The sequence below is a fragment of the Lissotriton vulgaris genome, chromosome 1_1 (assembly GCF_964263255.1).
Source record: "Lissotriton vulgaris chromosome 1_1, aLisVul1.2, whole genome shotgun sequence".
NCBI classification, from domain to species: domain Eukaryota; kingdom Metazoa; phylum Chordata; class Amphibia; order Caudata; family Salamandridae; genus Lissotriton; species Lissotriton vulgaris.
The window spans coordinates 1,317,000,088-1,317,023,642 of NC_141685.1; the positions used below are offsets into that span (position 1 = coordinate 1,317,000,088).

General features: G+C 48.3%; 1 protein-coding gene across 2 annotated transcripts in view; it reads right to left on the reverse strand.

The window, feature by feature from the left end:
• Positions 1–23,555, reverse strand: part of SLC11A2 (solute carrier family 11 member 2) — a 445,949-nt gene that overhangs the window by 318,014 nt on the left and 104,380 nt on the right. The gene's annotated exons all lie outside the window — the stretch shown is intronic.

Consider the following 23,555-nt stretch of genomic DNA (forward strand, 5'->3'; position numbering starts at 1 on the left):
CAAACTAGAAAGCAAACTCTACAGGAAACCAACATCCTGCAACGCTATACTCCGTGCAGACAGCTTCCATCCTCCTCATCAGATCAAGGCAATACCTTTCGGAGAATTTCTGCGAGCCAGACGTAATTGCAGTGATGACACAGATCTTGAATCAACTGTCAAGGATATGGAGTCTAGATTTGTGAAACGTGGTTACCGAAAAGCCACACTATCAACTGCCAAAAAGAGACTCGCAAAAATTAAGAGACCTGATATTCTTAAAATGACGAACCCCAAACAGCCGAAAGACTCTACTATTAGAATGATCACTGAGTACAATGGTCTACACCATTTAGTCAGAAAAAGTATCACCAAACATTGGGATCTGCTTAAAGAAGACGTGGTACTGAGAGAACTGATCCCAGTCATTCCACAAATCACTTTTCGCAAAGGGAGAACATTGAGAAATAGACTGAGCCCTACTGTCCCCCAGGCGGATGTGGCCCCTAACTGGCTCACCCAACGCAGCAATGGGTTTTTCAAATGTGGTTTCTGCACAATGTGCAAATGGGCCAAGCACAAAACCAAGCACTTTCAAGGACCCAAACTGGAAAACTATGACATCAGAGTCAACATCAATTGTACCACAAAATATGTGATTTACATAATAGAATGTCGATGTGGCAAAAAATACGTAGGAAGCACCATCAGGATGCTAAAAGACAGGATATCGGAACACATGAGAGCCATCCAGAAACAAGATCCAAGATATCCTGTAGCCCTTCATGTAGCCAAGTGTCAGGCCAACACAGAGGACTTTTGTGTGTCTTTCTACGGAATCGAAACAGTGCCCGCCCATATCAGAGGTGGCAACCGTGAACTAACTCTGAGACGGAAAGAAGCCACCTGGATTATGCGTCTTCGGAGCATTGAATTCGGGCTCAACTATGATCCCGAGCTGCAGTACTTCCTAGGTTAACAGACTCTGAATAATTTCTTTGAACAATGTTTTTCTCCCTATGTAATCTGAATTAATAGCGAAACCCATCCAGCAATATCAATCCATAGACACACTATGAGCAGTTCTCTCTCTATCAAATTGTGCATAAATAGCGTAATCCATCTAGCAACACCAATTCATATGTACACCACTAGGCACACTTTGCCCCACTTAAAAGTGTCCATGTGCAATACATCAGCCTCATTAAAACAGAATTAAACAATAAAATATCTGTATAGTACACTACAGTTCAATTCCTGTTCATAACCCGCCTACTCAAGCGTCAATGCTCTCATATCATGAACTGTTACTTATGGCTCCTCGACATTTTAAAAATAAGACGATTACACATGTTGAAGCACTTAGCTCTACTCGCATCTAAATGCATTGAGCTTCCAGAGTATTAACGCTGCCTGAACGACCACCCACTTCTCTCCACACTTATCAAAAGTAATTTGTAGTAACTCTTCTTTTCTGGGACCATAACTGATCCCCTTCGGAAAAGGTACACACGCTCTAGTTTATTTAGGGAGTGGAAGACGGGCTTCCGGTATATAACCGGCGAATACTTCCCGTCACGTGACCGTCATTGTAAAACGGCACCGGGAACCACAAGAGGGAGTTCAGCACTAATAAGGTAAGCCAGCTCTCCCCCGCTCCGAGAGGACTCCATATCCTAGCGTCCAACCGAATTTAATATAAGAGTGTATCTCCTCTCGCACCCGCCTTCACACAATCCTTTACTTTCAGGTGTACCCGCCTGTCAAGAAATCCATGTCTTAACCAAGACACCTCGGATACCTCGTATATTCTCGACAACTCCTCCCGGTTTTTGATATACACCTAAAACAGAATAAGGTATAAGTGTGGGTTAACATATTACGAGTTTGTTTGTCTACTTTGCTTTTTTTGCCATGTGGGTGTCATTGAATAATTAAAAATAGCTTGTTCCCACCCAGATCCCTTAATCACGCAGGCAGCGTGCTCCAAACCTCGTTTTCACTCGAATCAACCAACAAGAATCTTGTCCAGACACGGACATTCCGCACTATTCTGAAACTATTTGTCATACTTTCCTCACATAGGTAAGCGTGACTTACTTTTCTAAGTTCGATCTCAAAAGCTATATCTTGGAGCCTGATAGAAACAACAAACGTCTCTAAAACTACACTACCTCTCGTATTCCATGTCCACCTCCTGACAGAACCAGTTCCTCTTTTGTCCTCTTTTGTAACCCTTCAGATGTATCCAATCACCTCACTAATGTTAGTCATTTGCTGCCTTCGCTACACAACATGTAGGTCTTTTCACGTAACCACACACACCTGCAAACACATACGCTTACTCATTTAGGCTTTCTGAATATATCTCGTAGAAATTTTAACAACAAGTCATAATGGCACTTGAACACGCCAGCCAGGCTATTTCTTTATTTAACCTGCAGAGTCTACATAGAGAAGTAACCATGAGGCAATGCCTAAGTAGGGCAACATATGCTAAGCTTCCGACTATGGTTTCATACAGATGAACGTATGTTTTGCATTTATATAACTTTGATTTTATTCGCATGTTTACCTATGTCACATGGGAATACCGTCCTTTCAAACACAACCACGCTCTTTTCACATTACCACTACACTCTCTCTACGGCAAGTGTTTAGACCTACTATGCTTCACCAATGCAATGTTATACAATCCAGTGTTCAGACAGTTAATTACACCAAAAAGTAATAAAGGATATCATTACATGTCACTATAGATTCACTCAACCACTCGTACACTCTATAGACTCACAAATTCACTCTGGTACTGAACATGTCACAATTACACAGAGTCACTATAAGCATGACCACTTTTTCACTTTGGCAAGTCACCAACATTTGGCATTCACAATAAGAACCTCTTGCAAATGCACCTTTTTATGTTTTCCGTCCAGCCCTGAAGATTCGCAGTAGGTTCCCTGCGATGAAACACGTGTTGGCATTAACAAAGGAACAATAAACCAATTATTTACACCAAGAACTGAACATTTCTCTTTCTTTTTCGGAACTCTTGTACCTGAACCTGGATTAACTGATCCTCATAAAGTCACTCCGAAAGTGTGGATGTATACTTACTGATCATCATTTGCTATAAAAATGTCATTACTGTAACGTTTCACATACTTGTATAGTGCAGGGGCATTGTTGTTCTATTGTTACTTGTGTGGATCCTCTTGGTCCAACTTTGGGCGGTTTTGTGAGATTACCGCTCGCCCTTTTGCCTATACCTACCACTTTACAGTGCTCTCTACCGTGCGGACACACGGGTGTGCGCCCAATTTCCCTGGTTGAAGTTGAAAATCTCCTTGTTGTTTACATAACACGACCTCTTAAGTTAAGCCTTTAAGGCTGCTTAGTCCATGCTACCACTAGGATAGCTTGTCTAACAAGGTCGACTTACAACCAGACATCTTTGGGGTTTGTTTGGACTGATACCAAGTGGTTCCAGAATTGGAAACACTACATATCAGGCCAACTTCTCACACCGTCTCCATCGGTGCATCCGCCGCTCCTGCGATAAAAGGGGGTGCTTTCTCCTCGCAGCCTCCCCTTCCTTAGACAGCTCCTGTGCGGTTGGCCAAGGCCGTTGGGATCAGCCGTGGTTGGAGGATGGGGGCGTGGGGAGAGGGTGCTTGACAGACGGGTGTGTGGGAAGGGGCAGAGACAGATTAAACAACCCCGGATCGTATTCTACTTTTTAAACAATGGAACCAGGAAGGTGTTAGAGCGTGGGCAGAGGGGGCCAGGGGCATAAGTCTCCCATCTGCACCCATATGGTTTGGAGTTATGCATGACCGTGGTTTGAGGGGGGGGGGGGAGTGTTGTTTGACCGCTGGAGCTTTAGAAAGGGACAAAACAGTGCAAAAGCAGTGGGTGGAGGGGGAGGGGGGGGGAGGGGTAGAGCCCGGGAGGATATGTTGAAGGAGGGCTCCGGTGAGTGTTAAAGGGACCAATGTTTGTGAGGTGCAACGACGGGGGATATGGATGACTTCTGGGTGACCTTTGACGCAGTCTGGGTTGGATTTGAGGGATGGTCACTGTTTAGGGACATGGGGTACATTTAATATGGTTTTAGGGAAAAGGTGATCGAGGCTGGGGGTAATGGGGAGGGTCATGGGAGATGTGGCAGAGGTTAGGGCGGAAGTTGAACTGGTTCCGTACTAGAGCGATAGATGGAGAGCTGGGTGTCACTGGGATGATCAAAGGCCTGGTGCATGGAAGGCACGAGCCAAGGCGGGGTCACACCTGGACTCTATAGTACACAGGTGAAGGTGGGACGGGGCAGGAAGTTCGTCACGATCGGCTGATTACGACGGCCCGCTATTTAATTCAATGGTTTCAGGGTAAACCCCTCCGCCCCCACCCCACCTCTCTTTCACCATACTCATTGGTAGCAAACACTGCCCAAGAGAAGGGAGGCTGTGCACGAAGCGCTATGCACAATCCTAACTAACGCCTTCATTTCGTAAGACATGGGAGAGCCATTAAAAGCTAGCGCTTGGAGGCCATTCCAGTGCCTGACATTCCACAGTGGGTAACGGGCGGGCGTGAGAATGAGCACTGGTCACAACCTTTACCTTCCACCGCAGAGAAGACCACCATCCTGTTACCACCGAACACCTCCCAGCTCTTAGAATGCATGTTCTGTACAGTGTACGCTATACAAAAATGGGCGCTTCTCCATAAGGCAGCTAGAGTAAACGCTCCATGTGCGCGCTGTGTTCACGTGGGGACAGGAGATGTGCATGCGTAAGGAGTGCACATTTCCTGTGCCCCTTCGGAGACGCCATGCGCTTGCACATTGCCTGTCCGTGCGTGCACATGATTTGTCTCCCTTCCGAACCAAACCGACAATAATAGTCTCGCCAAGACGAAAGAAGCGCATGCGCTGCATTCGCTAGGCGAGACCTAAAAAAGTAGCTACTAAAACGGGAGCAGTGGATGGACCCAAGTACTTGGTCCATGCTATGGGGGAGGTACTAAACACAATAAGAGGCATGACGTATGCATGCCATGGACAAATGGGAGCAAAGGATATGAGAGCAAGCAAATGGTAAGTCTTTGGGTGGGCTGAAGTCCACAGATTGAAAACATGTCTCTTCAAGACAGTGCAAGCGCTGTAGCTGAGACCTAATGAAGCAGAGTGGTCGTTCCCAGGGGCCAGACTTTAAAGTGTTATTCGGGAAATACCTTGGATTGATATTTTCCTGAAACGAGGGTCTCAGACCATGGGATATTCCATCTTATGTGGCAAAAACAAAAGACACACAAGGTGACATGTTATTTAACCAAAGAACTGGACCATGTTATAGAATTTTGTCCGTTTTTTTAATTGGATCAAGGGGATTCGTTATTGGTCACATGTTGAAGTGTAGAATTACAGGGATTGAAACTCCATCTGCATTGGGAGTGTGCAATAAAAAGGTAGGAAAACGGTCAAATTGTGTTCAATTTGGATCTGGAGGGAAATATCGGGGTGTAAACATAAATCCAGCTGCACAGCAGACTTTCATGATAACCGCTGCCAATGTACAGGATTTATATTTAGATGATTGGTAAATCGTCTGATGTATCCATCTGGAAACTTCAGTATGTATCCGACCATTTTGGAATATGTTGTCCAGCCAAGGAATAAATAGATAAAACAAAGTCACATGAGCCTGAAGACGCATCAGTGGCTATGTGAAATGATCACTTACCGAGACAATGGCTTTGTACGAGGAGTGGGAGGAGAAGGCGTTTCCAGGTGCAAATGTTGACAGAAAGCGCTGTAAATCCTTCTGAAGTACTTTGCAATGAGGATATGGAATCTTTTTAAGTGCTTGATGGGGCCACTGCCCTAACTCAACCTACAATTAAGTATTTAAGCTAAAGCAAATCATAATGCCATAGCAAAAGGCTTAATGAACAAAAATAAAATCTGTTACACCTTTTTTTTACTGCTCAACTCGGTTTACATGCAAGAGTGGGGCATTCTCTCGGATTCATGCATCTGAGCCACTCTGAAGCAATCCACATAATACTAATCTCATATCTGGTGTCCAAGCCCGCCCTGCCACGCTAATGGAAAGCCATGACCACCACAGCAAACAGAGTAAACTTTTTTTTATTGAATGAGGGTTTCATTTCAGTTTAGAATTTTAATCTGAAAATATGTGGAAGACTTCGCCACTGTGGACAGATGCAAAGCACAGCAAGCAGAAACCACATTCATCTAAATGAGAAGACCACGCAACCGCCGGAGGGATGCCCTAACAGAATAGTAGATGGGATCAGACCGAAGCTTGGGAGTGTCTCGTTGAGCAAGAAGGCTAGCTTGGTAGAGTACTTTGCTGGGGGCTCCAAAATGTACTGATGTAGATCAACCTTACCCAGTTATATATAGGCAAAAGGCCTGAAAAACAAGAAAAGGACACATATGCTTAGGACTGCAGCAACCACAAGCATGGTCACATTGAGGCGAGGCAACACGACCCACACGGAGAAAGACACCACTCAAACTAATACTGCACAAACAGCAAGAAGAGGAACGTACAACTGCATTACAGGGGAATTAAAACTCAACCATGTATATACTAGTTGCACAAGAAAATTCCAGAACACATCATTAGGTCGGTCTACTGCTTCAAGAACAGATGGACTCCTGCAATAGTCAAGCAACGGATATTGCTCGACAAAATAACCCATGGTGGGGGAATACATCTGATATCAGTGGAGAGATCCAGCGCAAGGGTCCCTTTAAGTAGGCGACCTAAAATATGGAATCCACACAAGGAGATTTGGAAGTGACCTGGACATTAAGGTTGCCAGAGTGAAGGTTCTGAATTGGGATGTATATGCACAGAACCGATTAGAGGTAATTCAGGGACATGGCATTTATGAATAAGAAGAAAAAAAATCAGGATAACTGGTTGATAGAGGGCTCTATTCTTAGCTGACAATCAGCCAGCTTGATGACAGCAATTAAACGCAGAACGCAGAAGTTGCTTTGAAAAGTTCTAAAGGGTCCTTGTGGCAAAGTTTAAAACGTCTAATGGGTAAAAGAATAAGGACGTACCCCCCCCTAGAAGACTAACAATAGTCAAGCTTGCTAAAAACAAGTGAGGAATTCAGTATCTTTTGTGTGTGTAAGGAAATACATGGGCAGATTTCTTTGAATGTCGGTTGAAATGTGGCTACTGTTGCTATGTTGGTTATTAATGTTTCCTTGGTCATAGAGGTGTTGAAGTGCACAGTTTTCTGGCTCATGGTGTAATATCAATGGAGAAGTGGATAGCTTAGTTATAGGCAGCCAGTGCAGTAGTGGCTGGGAAGCTCTTAATTAGCATTTTGTTTGAGCTCAGCATAAAGGATTTAAATAGATATCCAGTGATTGATAACTGAAAAACAGTTGGGGTATCTGTTTTTATGTGCCAAGTGTATGTGGGAAAAGAAAGGAAAATCTGGGACCGTATTACAGAAAGTTCCCGAAGGCAAAATGGGCATGTGTGCCCCACAGATACTTTGGTATTACAGAAGGGGCTACACACGGTTCTGAAACTACTACTGTAATACTGATATCAATGGCGCACATGTAACGCCAGCACCATCGTTAGAGGGCATTCCCTCATTTGCACGGGGGACAGAGCCCAAACAAATGAGGAAGTCACTGACTCTGCGCCCATGCCTTATTATAGACACTGGCGCAGAGGCAAACATGCCCTCAGGAGGCCCACCCTGAGGACAGCCCTCTCGATGGGGGAAAGGGGGTCGCACAGAGCCCCAGACAACCCCTTGCAGGCGGGTGCAGTCACTCACTGCTTCTTCCTGCATTGGGATCTCTGACCTCTCTTGAATGTGCAACACTGTGAAACATAGACCAGCTGTTAAACAGCTACTCTGTATTTCACTTACATGCGCTCCTCCCGGGGTAGCTCAAGTTTACAGCTGCCCTGACAGCAGCACATTTATCACATGAGGGCACACTTGCCCTGTTTACACTCGGCGCACAAAACAGGGAAAGTGTGCCCTATTGGTAAAACAGGCTCTGGGTGCTGTTGGCATAGAGCAGGGCCACTGGAATTATGCGATTCCGCAGCCACTGCTTTTTTTTTTAGCATAATTATGGATTTGCCACTTTTGCCACATAATCTTCCATCCCCAACGTTTCAATCCCCCTACCTCCCTTCCCAACGTTTCAATCCCCCTACCTCCCTTCACCCGTTTGTCCTGAAGAAGACCCGCGTTGTAAGGGCAATCCACCCTACATACCTCTAGGGTCGAAACGTAGACTGCTGCCTACTGTTATCAACTCCTATCACCAGCAGGATATATACGGCCGTTAAGGAGTCTGATTATGTAAAAAAAAGTATTGATTTTTGCATGTGTTGTGTGGCCCTGAACCCTGGGGACCACTTTGAAGAATATATACACGAACTAGAATGTATGTTGTCTATATTACATATTAGTGAATACTGAGTCACAATGTTTCCGTAACCCTCACCCAGCACTCCCCTCCCTCCTTTCTATATGGGTACAAAAAATTACTGAGAAAAATCAAAAATAATGTCTCCTTTTGATATGTTTTAACCATAAAAAGGTTGATAAAAGTGCAGTGTGAATAATAAACATTGTACTTGTGATTTGTTCTACCTCTTTATTTTTCTATAAACTTTTGTTATACTGGATATGGACTACTTTCTCTAGTCTGGGACCCCTCTGTCCATAACGTCTATTCACCCAGGTCCCTTTGACTGCATGGGTACAACCCTCTTGTTTGCAACACACATAATCTTCCATCAGCAGAATAATCTGCAAATTTTAACAGAAAGAAAAATGTTACTAGCTCATACGGATCAAAAGTTGCTAAAACGCAGCAGAATGGGTTCTCGCACAGGGGCAGGCCCCTTGCAAAGGTTAACTGGTCATGTTCTGGTTGCTTTTTTCTGTATTTTTGTTGTTAAACTGATACTAAGGAGGTGAAACCTTTGCCTATAACTTACTATCATGTGTAAAAAATTATACAATAATTAAGTAATAGCATAAAGAAATATGCTGCATTATGCTGAATAATTGGTCTTTTCTTGTTGCATGATTTAGTCAACACTGCAGCATAATTTGGTGCTTCCCTGCTGCAGAATTCTAGAGACCCTGCATATAAATGTGTAGAAAACTGCCCCTTTCTGCATGGTACCCCCCACTTTTTGCCGGACCTCTGGTGCAACCAGATTTGATGTGCCCTGGGTCCCTGTCAATCAGGCTCCCTTGGCCTGTGTTCTTTTCCAAAAAATGTACCTTTTTACCCACTATTGACACATCCCTGGCCACAGGTAAGCCTCTTGTAAAAGACACCATGGGCACCAAGGGCACTGGGACCAGGGAAGGCCTTTATGGGCTGCAGCACTAATTGTGCCACTGTTAGAGGCCCTATACCTTCATACCCACACACTGTCACTGCAGGCTGCGTGTTTTGGTGCAGAGAAAAGCGAAGAGTCGACATGGCACATATCCCTGTGTACCATGCCCACAACCCGCTGATTGAGGGAGAGGAAAGCAACCTCTCTAGCAGGGTGTACTAGCACTCGGGTGAGGATACAGTGGTATGAGCCCTGTACCCCTACAGTGTCCAAGCCTATTCTTAGACATTGTAAGTGTGGTAAAGCCATGTAGAGTATATGGTCTGGGAGTTGGTCATTACGAACTCCACAGCTCCACAATGGCTTTACTAAAACCTGGGAAGTTTGGTAGAAAGCTTCTCAGCATATTAAGCCCACACTGATGCCGTTATGGGATTCAATGTAAATTGTACTCAGAGGGCATCTTAGAGATGCCCCCTGAAAAACGACCAGCCCTGATGGGGTTCCTGAATGGCTGCCTGCTATTTACCACCACCAGACAGGTTTCTGGTCCCATGGGTAGAGAGCCTTTTCTCTCTGGGTCAAGAAACAAAGCGCATCCTGGGCAGAGGTGTCCTGCGTCGTTCCCGAAGGGGAAGCTTCAAAGGTCTGCCGCCTTTGTGAGCGGTTCCTGTATTTTGCTGCCACCAGCAACTGGCTCCTACCGGTTCTGCCCCACACTTTGGGGAGGAGAATTGGCGGGAAAACCAAGCAAGGAAGAGAGGCGTGCCCACCTTTCCCAACCCCAACCCTCAGCTGGGGGAGGTGAGGTGAAGCACACATTTCAGTCCCCTCCATCTTGAAGATGAGAGGGCTCAGCCAATAAGGAAGAGGCTTATGCCCCTCCCAATGGAGGGTAGCATACTAGGGGGTGTACCCACCCCAAGGAAGAGACCCATTGGACTTGACCTGCACACCCCATTTAACGCTCCTAAATGTAGTATTAATGGGTGACCTCGAACCTTGCCTCCTCAGATTCGAGAAAAAAAGAAGACGGTCTGAAGAGCTGAGCTGGCCCAAGAAGAGAAGGACACCCACTGCCTCTGACCTGCCTACAGCAAAGAACCTGGCGTGTCCAGCATAGAGCAGCCCCCTAGAGCCCGGAGGACCTGCCCTGCACTCACCTTAGAGACTGTCTCCTGTGAGCACCGGATTTGCTAAACAAAGACTCCCAAGACCAGAATCTGGATTCTGGGGTCTCACCAGACGCCTACGGCCCGAGTTCAAGAGGTCTAACACCACGAGGAGGTCTCCCCAGCGATCCTGAACTGAGATCTGGTGATCCCCGCTCTCCCTCAAGCTTTAAGACGATGCCTGCGGGCCTCAACCTGAAGGGTTCCCCCTGACCGTGACCGGAGCTGGTAAAAAGATCCCAACTAAAGTGGTCTGAAGAGCCAGACCGCGCTCGAAGGCAGTCAGAAAAATCCAACGCCAAAAGATACCCTGCAGCATTGGGTGACCCCACCAACGGTGTTCATGCAACATCCAAGATCTCGGCTTATCTCTCCAGCTGATGGTCATCTTCAGGAAGTCTCCCTGCCTGACCCTTCAGCAACTTTACAGAACCGAAAGTCCCCGTTGAAAAAGACAGGGACACCAACATCCTTTTTGCACCCTGCACCTGGCCGCCCCAGTGCTGCTGGTGGTGCAGCTCCTGTGCTGGCCGTTGGCCCCTGCAGTGCTGACCTTAACCCTAGGAGCTTTGCTCCCACACCAGAGGGGCCTGCTCGTCAGCAGTCCCTAACAGGAGGTCCCCTCAGCCCTATTGGCTAACATTGGACCCCTGCACTCTGCACCCGGCTGCCACAGTGCAGCTAGTGGTGAAACTTGAGTGCCAACCTAGTCGTTGGGGAATACAATGTTGGGCCTAAAATGCTCTATGTGTTGAATTGGTGTTTTGTAAGGGAAAAAGAGTAACTATTACTCAAGCCAAGAAAAGTCTTGCCTACCTTGTATTGTGAGATCCTTATCTGTGGTATCTAGGCATACCACCCCAGTACTCAAAGTAATCTAAAAGTAACTGAAACGTATTCTAAAAGTAATTGAGTAATGTAAACTGCTTTCTGAATCAATACAAACCTGTAACTTTTGCAAATGTAACCACAACTGCATTTCCTTGTGAAGCCCTGCATTTGAGAGTATGTCTTGCTTACCTGTACCAAGTCCTGCTTGGTTCTACAAATAAAACATAAGTATACCTTTTTTATGCATACCCAATTGGTCTGGATTCAGTCTCTGAGTATGTGCCATAAGTCTTGATTGAGTGAATACAATACATGCTTAACATGCCCTCTGGATAAGCCTAACTGCTCGCCCACACTACCACAAAGAGAGTTGTTAGTATACACCTAATTTGTCTCTGTTATACCTCTGGGGATTCCCTGGACTCTGTGCCCACTATACCTTACTTTGGTATAGTACACACAGAGCCAGTATCCTACAAGATGACAAAACAAAAGCCAAAGGAGGCAATAATTTAACTAAGGCATAATGTATAAACTGAGAATATCGTCATGCTGAGACTCCCAGGATCTCGTTTGGGACGTTTGTATACAGTGCTGGCGGTCGTCGCTTTGCACATTTTTGAATACATTAATTAAGCACAAGTTTAGTATTCAGCATTACCCAGTGCTGTCTATAATGAACTTATATGTCCTCATACGCAAGGATTAATATGAGGAGTGAATTGATGAGTGGCTTATTGTCAGGCAATCTCCACAACACATACTCTTCCTCATCAGGTTCCCTCCATACTCAACTTGCAGCGCTATTTAAAAGTTGATACATGACAGTTAAACATACATTATAAGACAAAAGGTGTCCTAAAGCTAGGTCCCGTATTTCACGCTCTGGGGTCTATTTAAAAAAGTAAAGGGACAAATTAAGTACAAGTGTTCCTTTTACTTTTTAGGTCTCGGCCTGCGTAGGCTGCACTTGCGCAGTCTCGCTGGCGAGAAATTTTGTCTTTCAGTATGGGGGCTTGAACCCGCCCCTCTTCTCCATTGGCTGGCTTCCTAAACGGAGGAGAGGGGCGTCACTCCATTGAAGACCGGATTCGGGGGCGTGTTTTGTCGATTCTTTCTGTTTTCTTTCTCTCCTCTTCCCATTGGTTGAAATTTTACATTCCAGCCAATGGGAAGAGGAGAGAACGAAAACCATGCCCCCGATTCTGAAAATGTCTGGTCTTTTCGGTAGCCGTTTCTGCTGGACCGCCGGCGGAAGAAGTAGCGAAGCTGCCGAGTCCTCCGGTGAGTGCTCGCTTTTCTTGCCTCTTCTTGCCTAGTTGTGATTGTTTTTCTGGCTTGTGCGTCTGCCCCATCATTGTGTTTGCTTTCCGGCCCCATCGTTGTGCGTCTGCCCCCTCGTTGTGTTTGCTTTCCGGCTCCCTCGTTGTGCGTCTGCCCCCTCGTTGTGCGTCTGCCCCCTCGTTTTGCTTTCCGGCCCCATCGTTGTGCGTCTGCCCCCTCGTTTTGTTTGCTTTCCAGCCCCCTTGTTGTGCGTCTGCCCCCTCATTTTGTTTGCTTTCCGGCCCCCTCGTTGTGCGTCTGCCCCCTCGTAGTGTTTGCTTTCCGGCCCCATCGTTGTGCGTCTGCCCCCTCGTTGCGTTTGCTTTCCAGCCCCCTCATTGTGCGTCTGCCCCCTCGTTGTGTTTGCTTTCCGGCCTGCTCGTTGTGCATCTGCCCCCTCGTTGCGTTTGCTTTCCGGCCCCCTCGTTGTGCATCTGCCCCCTCGTTGCGTTTGCTTTCCGGCCCCCTCGTTGTGAGTCTGCCCCCTCGTTGTGTTTGCTTTCCGGCCCCCTCGTTGTGCGTCTGCCCCCTTGTTGTGTTTGCTGTCTGGCCCAAGTGCCCCCGAACTCCTCCCCCCTGCCCGGGCACTTCCCTTCCCCAGCCGTCCGAGTTCCCCCTCCTTCCCAACGTCCGGGTCAGAGTGCTGCCGCCCCCTCCACCCGTATGCACCCCGCCCGTGATCTGCCCTCTCCTCGGCCACCTTCCGCCCTGATCTTCAATTTCTGCCCCCCCCCGCCCCCCCACATCCACAGACAGCCGTTCCCTCTTTCGAGCCCCCGGTTCGAACTCCGCTGTCATCTGCCGCCCGAGCCTCCACCCGAGCTCTGCTCACCCAGAGGGGTGCTATCCCCTGAACCTGCCACCCCCGGATCCGAGCTCTGCAAGAACCCCACCCCCACCGATGCTGCTGCGTGTGATGCGGGGTCAGCTGCTGACCGGGGGGTGGGGAGCTCAGTTCATCCAAACTCTAAAACTCTTGCAGGGCTCTGGCCCGTGGGCGCTTTGTACACTGCTATAAAAAAGGGTTACAGGCTTCTCGCTGTGCTTGCTCTCCTGCCCCCTGGCTGTGCTTGCTCTCCTGCCCCCTCTTCCATTGTGAGTGTTTTTTCTGGCCTCTGTTCCTGGTGTGTGGCTCTGTGTGTGGCGCTGTGTGTGTGTGTGTGTGGCTCTGTGTGTGTGTGGGTGGCTGTGTGTGGGTCGCTGTGTGTGTGTGTGTGTGTGTGTGTGTGTGTGGGTGCTCTGTGTGTGGGTGGGTGGGTGGGTGCAAATGCAATAGGTCTCGCATTTGCGAGCGATTAAGCTATTGGCATTGTAAATGACAATGCCATTTATTTATGTTTTAAAAACAAAAACATAAATAAAAATAATTTCATGAGCAATGCCAATAGCTCTAACTTTAACAATGCCGAGACCATTGCATTGTAAATGCTGGTTAAATAAATGTGGTTAAATTAGTTAAAAAAATCAACACACCCTATCAATCAATTAGTTAAAAATCAACACACACTGTCAAACAACAAAAAAGGATCATCCTCATAGTTAAGAACTGTGCCAAACAGTGGGGAAGCCAAAAGCAAAAACAATAAGGCAGCAAATGTAAAGGCTTGAATTAATCTCAGCCACTGGCAATCGCTCGGGCCACATCGCAATCCATTGTTTTTCGCCCATCATGCCACCTCAATTTTAACCCAGCCATATGCAAATGTCTTGACCCTGCTCCTCATGGGATCAGTCCAGCCCGAACTGCCAGGCCAGGTCCTCTCTGAACCGAAACACAAGCAACCCAGGACCTGTTTCACCCTTATTAGGGCTCTTCAGCCTGGTGTACCTTGGTTCCAGTAGCACAATGAGCCGCGTGCACACGTCTGGGCATACCCGGCATACTAGGGTGTCAAATGCAAAAACAGCAAGGTGATAATGGGGTGCTTAGTTTAATCTCAGCGACTGGCAATCACTTGGGCCGCATCCTAATCCATTGTTTTTCACCCACTATGTCACCTCAGCTTGGACCCAGCCATATGCAAATAAGTCTTGATCCTGCTCCTCTTGGGAACAGTCCCGCCCAAACGGCCAACAGAGTTCAATCTAAAGAAGGTCACCAGTAACTAGCTATCTCTTTGTAGTGCTATAGGCACTCCCATGTATTGGGATCATGTGATAACCTTTGACTACCATTATTTTATTTACTTCATGTGTTTTAATTTACTCTAGCTTGAATGTATGACATCTGCACTTGCATCTTTCCTTATGATTTCTTTCATGTGTCCTTAACTCTGCAGAGTGGGTGTGTTTCACAGAGTAGAACAGCCTTGTCATGAACAGAACGTGTGGGATGGGCGTTTGAAAGCATGAGAGAGAGAAAGGTGTGAAATGTACTTCTTTGTCTCAGAGTGTAGTGCTATAGGCAGCAGTGCATAAATGTGCATAATGTTGCATATTGAAAAATGAGGTGTGTGGTGCTATAGGCAGTCAGGGCTCGAAAAATCATAAAAATGTGACTAGACCTGTGGGTCTAGTAACTCGAAAAATCTACTCGACCTAACTGTAATGTACCTGACCTCTGTCTCTGAAAGCCGAGCAAATGTGACAAGTTAATGAGATTTAAAGGCATCTTTATTGCTCATTCACTTTGTGAGCAATAAAAATGCCTTTAAATCTTGTTATCTAGTCACATTTGCACTGCTTTCAGAGACAGAGATCAAAACCCAGTCTGTCTTCCTACTCACAAGAAAGGGCGATTAGGCCCTAAAAATAGCTCATCCTGGTTATTTATTTATGTTCTTGTAAAGCGCAGGAATTCGATCTCCGAAGAGATATCTCCGCGCTGTATTGTACTGAGGATAAGTGGAAGCAAGAGGAATGTGTGACTTAACTAGGGTTGCTGGGTGGGAAACAGATACGTTTTCAGATATTTTCTGAAGGTAGTAAGATTGGAGTTCTGTCTTATGAGAGGGGGTAATTAGTTTCATAGAGTAGGACCTCTGAATGCTAGGGCTCGGCCTCCCTGTCTTTCTCTTCTGATCCTAGGGATCTGCAGTAGGGCTTGATTTTCAGATCTTAGGGATCTACCTGGCTGATATAGTTGGAAGATTTCATTTAGGTACCTAGGGCCAGTACCGTACAAGCATTTGTGGATGGTACAACAAATCTTGAATAGCACTCTCTGGCGAATTGGGAGCCAATGTAGCTTGCGCAATAAAGGATGTGAGGGAGATCTCGCAGGGGCATTAAGGATCAATCTAGCAGCAGTGTTCTGAACAACCTGCAATCTCTTCAACTGTTCTGTATTAGCGGATATGAGCAAGCCGTTGCAGTAGTCTACCCTACTCATGACTAGGGTTTGTACGAGTGTTCTCCGGTGATGGTCAGCTAAGTATGGGAACACCCTTCTGAGTAGGCCAATGACTCTCATGCAGGTTCCTGTAACCTGTGTGGCATGATCTTTTAGTACCAGGGATTGATCTAACTTAACGCCCAGATTTTTCACGCTTTCCTTAGGACAAGGAGCTGTGCCCAATTCTGGAGGCCACCACTCAGGTGTCCAGAGGAGTGGTGCGTTCCCAAAAAGCATGACCTCCGTCTTGCCCACATTACACTGTAGGCAATTGGAGGTCATCCATCCAGCAATGGCTCTCATTCCAGCAGCAAAGGAATTCCTTACTGTAGGGGTCATGTTTTGGAATGGGAACAACAGCTGGGTGTCGTCTGCATAGGATATTGGTATGAACCCAAATTTCCTTGCGACCTTCGCCAGGGGGGCCACATACACATTAAATGATGTGGGGCTTAGGCATGAGCCCTGTGGAACCCCCTTGGTGAGCTCTCTAGAGATGGAATAGTGAGAGCCCAGGCAAACATTTTGGGATCGGTTGGAAATGAAGCTTTTCAACCAAGATAGAGCAGTTCCTTGCACTCCTACTCCCTCCAGACGACTGATCAAGGTGTCATGAGACACCGTGTCGAAGGCAGCGGACAAATCTAATAGCACCAGAATCATAGAACCTCCCCTATCCTGTGCCATTCGGATGGTATTGGTCACGGAAAGGAGAGCTGATTCTGTGCTATGATTTGGTCTGAACCCAGATTGAGAAGGGTCCAGACCGTCCGCTGCCTCGATGAATTTAGAGAGATGAATGTTAACGTGTCTCTCAGTCATCTTACTGATGTGAGGTAGGAGGGATATGGGACGCAGATTATTAAGATCTGACCAAGGTAACGCGGTGTTTTTATGAATGGGGTTCACGACCGCCATTTTCCAATCGTGGGGAATTCTACCTTCCCTAAGGGAAATATTGATCAGTGCTCTAAGGCTTGGAGCAAGAATGCTGCCCAATGGCACAGCCACCGAAGCTGGTAATAAGTCAGTCGGTGATCCGGATTTAATTGATTTAAGGAGCACTTCTACTTCAGCATGACTAATTTCTGGAATTGAGGTCAGAGTGGGCCCACATATTTAAATCTGGCTCGCCATAGCGAGCGGGCAAGTGGATTTTTCGAGCCCTAGCAGTGGTGCACAAATGTGCATTATGTTGTACATTTGGAAGTTTGATGAAGTTCTAACTATTGGCTTTGACAGGCCCTAAACTTCACCTTGAATTCTGCCTCTGTCTAGCTTAAGCTCTGCACTCACATGCAGGCCCAGAGGTTACTCATGTTATTTAGGTTATTCATGGTCAAGACTGTTTTCTGTACTTTTGGAGAAGTGTTCTACTTTGGCAAGCTTCACTAAGGTAAGTGGCTGAAACGCGTGGGAACGCAGGAGAATAGGTGAGAAATCCTTTGCCTTGGAATGCTTGCATGGAGCTCTGCCAGCACCAGTAAGTTTCCTTGCTGTAGAGGAGGTCTTCTCATGCATTGGCCATTAGTACTTAATGATACGGTGATAGGACATCTGCTACCAAGCAGGGTTTCTTTCACTCATTGTAGGGGACCCTCTATAAGAGAAAGTCTGGTGAAAACAAGCCCCGAGATATTAGAAAGCACCAATTGGCTTAACATCCATAAAGGGTTCTATAAATGCAAAACATGCAAAGCCTGCCAACATGGGGTAAATAAGAGCACTTACCGAACCCCTTTTGGAGACAAGGAGCACAATATCAGTAAGGCTATGACATATACAGGGCTCGACAAATGTACTCGCCCGCTCGCAAATGCGAGTCAATTTCTTTCAGGGCGAGACAGTTTTCAGGCCTACTTGACCGGCCTGGCGAGTGAGCTTTGTCGCTGTGCTAAAGTGCAGTGCCGGTAGAAGTCTTTAGAGGGCAGCTGGGTGAAATGTTCAGGAACTGCCGTGACAAAATGCGGGAAAAGCAAAGGTGTTGATTGGCTGATTGCAACGCGGGCTCGGTCGGCTAAGGCCTAGTTGCAATCAGCCAATCAGATGGTTGCTAATCTCCGCACAGTAAAGTTTACAGACTTCTCGTTGGCTGATTACAGCCGCAGCAGGATAAGCGTGTAAACTGCCAACCCCTGTTCCCAATACACTTGACCGGAGGCAGGCCATGAACGACACTAGTGCCCTAGCGAATCAGAAGTTCTCCTCCTGCACCTTGGATGTTTTATCATGAGCCTGGGAGCCCTGCGAGTGGAGCTTGGCCTGTGATGTAAGCCTGCGCCTGCCGAGGACGGCTCGATCTCTCTGCGGGGAACCCTAAGGTATGAGCGCTTGGATGGGAACACCGCCGCGGGTCAGGGGCTCTTGCTCCGATTGTTGGGGAGGGTGGCTTTGAAGGGGATTGGGGATTGATGCCCAGCGGGGGCTATGGTTACGCCTTTTATTGTTTCAAACTTCAAGTCTTCTGGAAAAGCACAAACTTACCGGCATCGGAAATAAACTGAGTTAACTAGAAATTAGCATTAGACATAATTATAATTAACGTGTGCATTAACATTAGCACTGCTAACTGCCTGTGATCAGAAGGTTGATAGTGCTCAGAGAAGCACAGCTAGATGAGGCACATGAGAAAGGTTTGAGATTTTGAAACTGCGAAGCATTCATGATATCTAATTAAAGGCGGCACAGGCAGCCAGAGAGTACTTTCTGCACGTGCCTCGTCCAATGGTAGCACACGAGATGCCAACAAGCTGCCTGCGGTGCCCATTAAGGTGCCAGATGTCAGCGCAGGAAAGTTTGTGTTTTCTCACAGCTTAGAAGTTGGTTTACCCAGCTCTACAAGGCGGGTGCAGTCAGGGGTGCACCAGTGGGATGCAGAGGGTAAACAGCGCCCCTCGATTCCCTCTGTTCTTTTAATTACAAAAATATTTACCTGCATAATACGATCTATGGTAAGGAAGGAGTGAATGGGTGGGTTGGTAAAGATAAAAGTGGTATAAAAATAAGGAGGCTGGAGAAAAGTGGACAAGAACCAAAATATATGTCCACTCCAAATTGTACAACCAATCACGTTAAACGCATCTCATTTTATTTCCCTGGGTGATTTGTAACTAACTGTATATGAAGCATGGCCGTTCACAAGGAGGACCTGGCTGGCGCCGACTTCATTAAGTTGAAAGGCCAGGCCGTGAAGCACACCAGGAAGTAAAACATATGTAATGGGCAGATTGTACAATCTATGGTGTGTAATCGCACTGAAAGTCTTCACCGTCGCTTGACAGACAGGTCCCCATGTCAGCGACCTGGAAAGGAGAGTGATGGAAAATGACGATATCATGTCATGAGCAAGCACGGCAGTATTGTTTATGTGGCCTGGGATGTGCTTACCCAGCATGCCTGGTCGGATAGCTGGGACATAAAATACAATGCAAGACTCCGTAAAAACGTTCCAGTCATACAGTTACTTCTTTCCTAGGCTGTGCTCTAGTACGTTTAAGGTACAGTAGTGTACCGAGTACTGGGAAGAGTGTTTATCCGGGGCTGTACTACTCTAATATGTTTAAGGTACATCGGTGAACCCAAGTATTGCTAAGTTTTTATTTTTTGCAGATTCATATAGCGCTTACTCGACCTGAAGGTATTAGAGTGCTTTACATGAGCACCAGTTACGTTACAGGACACACTCATTTTTGTTATGCACGGGGAGATTAAGTGGTTTGCCCAGAATCACAGGATGCTGAGCCACTGGAGCCAAACTCTAGTATGTTTCAGGTTCAGCCGTGAACCTGAGTTCTGCAAAGAGTATTCATTATGTACCACCATCCCCCATTATTCAATACAGTTGACATTAGAAACTCTCTTTAACCCCACCCCTTGGGCAGCAGCGCAGGTCCAATCCCCTCCCCTGAATGGAAAGTTAGAACTGTCCGTTGCCAGCCCATTCCCCAACAAACCCATAACCTGTACAACATCAGTATCCAGTGCACCATACTCCTCATTTTGTTGTGTTTGTTTTGTAGCTTAGGTTGGTGCATAGTATCCCATACTCCCTTGTTTAATGCCATGCAAGTGGTGGAGCAGACAGAAGAGTACGAGGCTAAGGCCTCCAGCTCTCTTCCGGTGTCTCTGCCTCTTAGGAGGGAGGAGCGAGGCCTCCCGCAGACAGCGAATTGTTTAACACCGTAGTTCCCACTCTACCCCCATCAGTAGCTTGTATACTGCGGGCCACGCTCTAGTGTGTGTTATGTACAGTAGTGTACCCGAGTACTGCTAAGAGTGTTTATCTGAGGCCGTGCTCTGGTATGTTTAAGGTTCAGTGGTGTACCAGAGTACTGCTGAGAGTGTTTATCCAAGGCCGTGCTCGTAACTTTCAAAACATTGCAGTGAGTATAGTAATGAGGCAAAAAAAAAAAAAAAAAAAAAAAAAATCGATCATGTCTTACTGGTCATAGACCAACTGCGCTGCAAATGTTTTGAAGAAAATGTGAATACAACCAATTTGTGGGTCAAGTGCATTGATGTTAGGTCGAGTAGAAAATTCTAGTCACTAGACCTGCAGGTCAAGTGCGATTTTTAAGATTTGTCGAGCCCTGATATAACACTGATCATGTCATCTATGTCCTCCAATGTCCCTGCAATCTGCAGTATATTGGGAGCACAAAGCTGCAGGCACACAGCCACTTGCTGCAGGCACACAGCCACTTGTGGGACACCCCCGCGCCGCACGGCCACCAGCTGCTGCGTGTGCCCCATCGCCTTGCCCTCTGCCCTCTGCCTCGCTGCCGGCTGACTCTGCTGTTGCTGTTTTGTTTTGTTTTGTATTTGTGCTTGTTCTGTTAGATTCTCTGCCCGTGTTAGAGTGTTTTGTTTTGTTTTTGGTATCCACTTGTGCCTGTTTTTGTAGACTTCTGCCCGTGTTAGTGTGTTTTCCTTCCTGGTTGCCCGCCTACCTCGCCGCCCTCCGCCTTCCCTCCCCGCTCCCCGCTCCCGCCACCACTGCTGACCCCGCCCCTTTTTTCCTTCTGTTCCCTCCCCGCTCCCGCCTCCCAGCTGCTCCGCCCACCCGCGCACTTGGCCTTATATGGCGACCGTGCGACGCAGGTGAGTGTGACCCACTTGTGGGACACCCCCGCGCCGCACGGCCACCAGCTGCTGCGTGTGCCCCATCGCCTTGCCCTCTGCCCTCTGCCTCGCTGCCGGCTGACTCTGCTGTTGCTGTTTTTGTTTTGTTTTGTTTTTCATTTGTGCTTGTTCTGTTAGATTCTCTGCCCGTGTTAGAGTGTTTTGTTTTGTTTTTGGTATCCACTTGTGCCTGTTTTTGTAGACTTCTGCCCGTGTTAGCGTGTTTTCCTTCCTGGTTGCCCGCCTACCTCGCCGCCCTCCGCCTTCCCTCCCCGCTCCCCGCTCCCGCCACCACTGCTGACCCCGCCCCTTTTTTCCTTCTGTTCCCTCCCCGCTCCCGCCTCCCAGCTGCTCCGCCCACCCGCGCACTTCGCCTTATATGGCGACCGTGCGAACGCGCAGCGGGCGCGCCGATTGTGCGCCGAAGGCGCGCCAAAGGTAAGCCCGTCTACGCCCGTCCGCGCCTGGACCGCGCCCAGTGCCAGGACCCCTGGCCCTCGAGGACCCCGACCGACCCGCCTGACGTACACCGCCGCCGCCCTCATCGCACTCAACACCGGCCGAGTCCCGGGATGCTACCGAGCCACCCCACGACGCGTCCACGGACCCTTCAGCTGCAACACCTGCAAGTTCACCTGCATCCGGACCCGCCCGACACCAGCACCTGCCAAGCCGAACACCAGCAGCAACCACCTCAAGTGCATCCTGCTCAACACCCGCTCCGTCCACAGACACGCCATCGAACTCTGGAACCTCCTCGACACCACAGCCCCTGACGTTGCCTTCATCACGGAGACCTGGATGAACGCCTCCTCAGCGCCCGACATCGCCATCGCCATCCCAGAAGGATACAAGATCACCCGGAAGGACCGCAACGCCAACCAGGTGGGAGGAGGCATCGCCATCATCCACAAGAACACCATCCGCATCACGACCAGCACCGACAACACCCCACCCTCCACACCTGCACTTCCAGATCCATACCGACCCGAAGACCACCCTCAGAGGCACCCTGATCTACCGACCTCCGGAACCACGCACACAATTCAGCGAGGACATCGCCGACTTCGTCAGCCCGCATGCCCTCCCCTCCGCTGACTACATCCTCCTGGGGGACTTCAACTTCCACCTGGAGAACAACAACGACTGCAACACCAGCACCCTGATCGACAACCTCGCCAACCTCGGACTCAAGCAGCTGGTGTCCACCCCCACCCACCTCGCCGGACACACACTCGACGCCATCTTCTCATCCAGCAGAGACATCGCCTTCAGCCACGCCACAGAACTCCACTGGACAGATCACAGATGCATCCACTTCACCTTCAGAAGAACGACGACCCACCACCACCAGCAACAGGTTGCCCGAAGAAGCTGGAACAAGATCACAGCCGACCAGCTCGCCGCCTCCCTGAGCCCGCACCCTCCCGCCAGCTCAGCGAACGCCAGCCAGGCCGCCGACAACCTCACGAAGTGGATCAGCAACTGCGCAGACGAACTCGCCCCACTGAGGACCCCGCCCAGCAGACCCGGCAGTAAGAGAGCCCCACGGTTCACCGACGAACTCAAGAGCTCCAAGAAGAACTGCCTAGCCCTCGAGAAAGCCTGGAGAAGGGAACCCACGCCGGACAACAGGACCACCCTCAAGCTCGCCACCCGGAAACACCACCAACTGATCCGCATCACCAAGAAAACGGCTTTCAAGAACCGACTGGACAACAACGCACACAACTGCAAGGAACTCTTCAACATCGTGAAAGAGCTCTCCAACCCCAACGCCGGAAACAACGACATCACCCCTTCGCAAGACCTCTGCAACTCCCTCGCTTCCTACTTCCACAACAAGATCGCTGACATACACGACAGCTTCAGCACTCAACCGACGCACGCCACGACCGCAGGACCTCCACCACCCTCCTCGCCTGGACCCCAGTCAACACTGAAGACACCATCCACACGATGAACTCCGTCCACTCCGGATCTCCAACCGACCCCTGCCCTCACCACGTCTTCAACAAAGCCGACGCTGTCATCGCACCCCACCTGCGGGACATCATCAACACCTCATTCGACACCGCCACCTTCCCCGAGAGCTGGAAGCACGCCGAACTCAGCGCTCTACTGAAGAAACCTACAGCAGACCCCACCGAACTCAAGAATTACCGTCCCATCTCGCTCCTCCCGTTTCCTGCCAAAGTCATCGAGAAGACCGTCAACAATCAGCTGGCCACCTTCCTCGAGACGAATGGATCCCTCGACCCATCGCAGTCCGGTTTCCGTGCCAACCACAGCACCGAGACCGCCCTCATCACCGCCACCGACGACATCCGAGCCCTGATGGACAACGGGGAAACAGCGGCCCTCATCCTCCTAGACCTCTCCGCGGCTTTCGACACGGTCTGCCACCGCACCCTAGTT